Source organism: Crocodylus porosus, unplaced genomic scaffold (genome assembly GCF_001723895.1).
Source record: "Crocodylus porosus isolate Cpor-Errol unplaced genomic scaffold, CroPor_comp1, whole genome shotgun sequence".
NCBI lineage: Eukaryota > Metazoa > Chordata > Crocodylia > Crocodylidae > Crocodylus > Crocodylus porosus.
In genome coordinates this window covers 17,392,850-17,393,990 of record NW_017728925.1, presented here as the reverse complement: position 1 = coordinate 17,393,990, position 1,141 = coordinate 17,392,850, and the positions used below count along the sequence as shown (strand labels likewise).

The 1,141-nt window shown below is 72.4% G+C and overlaps 1 protein-coding gene across 1 annotated transcript in view; it reads right to left on the bottom strand.

Annotated features, from left to right (window-relative positions):
- The window catches only part of PTGS1 (prostaglandin-endoperoxide synthase 1), a 15,044-nt gene that overhangs the window by 12,462 nt on the left and 1,441 nt on the right, over positions 1 to 1,141 (bottom strand). The window lies entirely within an intron of this gene.

Below are 1,141 nucleotides of genomic sequence, written 5' to 3'. Positions count from 1 at the left end.
CGCGCGGAGGCAGCGGGCGGCCAGGCTCGGGCGCCGGAGCCGCTCCTTCCAGGCGAGCAGCCTGGCTCCGTGGGGCCCGCGCGGAGCGTGGCCGGGATCCGCGCAGCTGGGGCGTCTCAGCGGGACCCTCCGGCTTTGACAAGCCCATAAAAGCCCGGTGCATTCCTGGAGACACGCCGGGGAGGAGGGCAGAGGCGAGGCTGCTGCGGTGCTTGGCGGAGCAGTGCCCTGCAGGGGTCCTCCTGCGAGGCGCCTTGAGCACGTCGGGGGAGGACGGAGACGGTGCCAAGCTGCGAGTCACCAGGAAGTTATGCAAATCCCAGGGGCTTGCACAATAGGGCACTGTTGTGCGCGGGGGGGGGGGCCTGCTCCGCTGCGGCAGGCTGCCCTCACCTTTCCCACCAGGCAAGCGGGACGCTGGGTGCGTCAGCCAGGCCAGAGCATTTGGTTATGAATTTTCAATGCAAATCACCTGGGCTTGGCCAGCCCCAGGCCTTGCCACGCACGGGACGGGGCAGGTCCCCTGCGGCCCAGACCCGGGCCTGTCCTGCACGTCACTGCCGTGTCTGGGGACGCGGATGGGGGCAGCTTGGTCGGCGCCGGGGCCGCAGACTCCACCCTGCGCAAGAGCTGCTTTGTAGCCGTGCCAGGCCTCCAGCTGCAGGACAGATGTGGCCGGCGTTCGCGTGCAGGCCCGGGGCCGCAGCGTGCGTGGTCGCTCCCGCTGTCGCGTCCGTGCGCGACCCAGGCCGTGGGCGGGGGCGCAGGGTGCTGAGGAGGGGAGCGAGGCCTGGCCGCGTCCCCGCCGGTCGCAGGCTCGGCCTTGTGGCTTCTTGCCGGCTGGTCCAGGCGGGAGCCACATGCAGGATTTTCCCAGCAAAGCCCCGGGGAAGGGAGCCTCGTCTCCTCTTGCCAGTGCTGGAGCCTGCGCTTCGCCCCCGGGCTCGGCCCCGCTGGCGGGCGGGTGCAGGCAGGAAGCCGGGCACGGGGGCTCCTTCCCCCGGCGCCCAGCTGGCGTGGGGCCGGCCGAGGCCGCTCAGCCCCGGGTTTGCCGCAGAGGGGAAGCTCTCGCATCCGCCGCGTCTTCCCGGCGCTGTGAGGCGTCTCCGCAGGGCCCCCGCTCCGGACGCCCCGTCTGCAG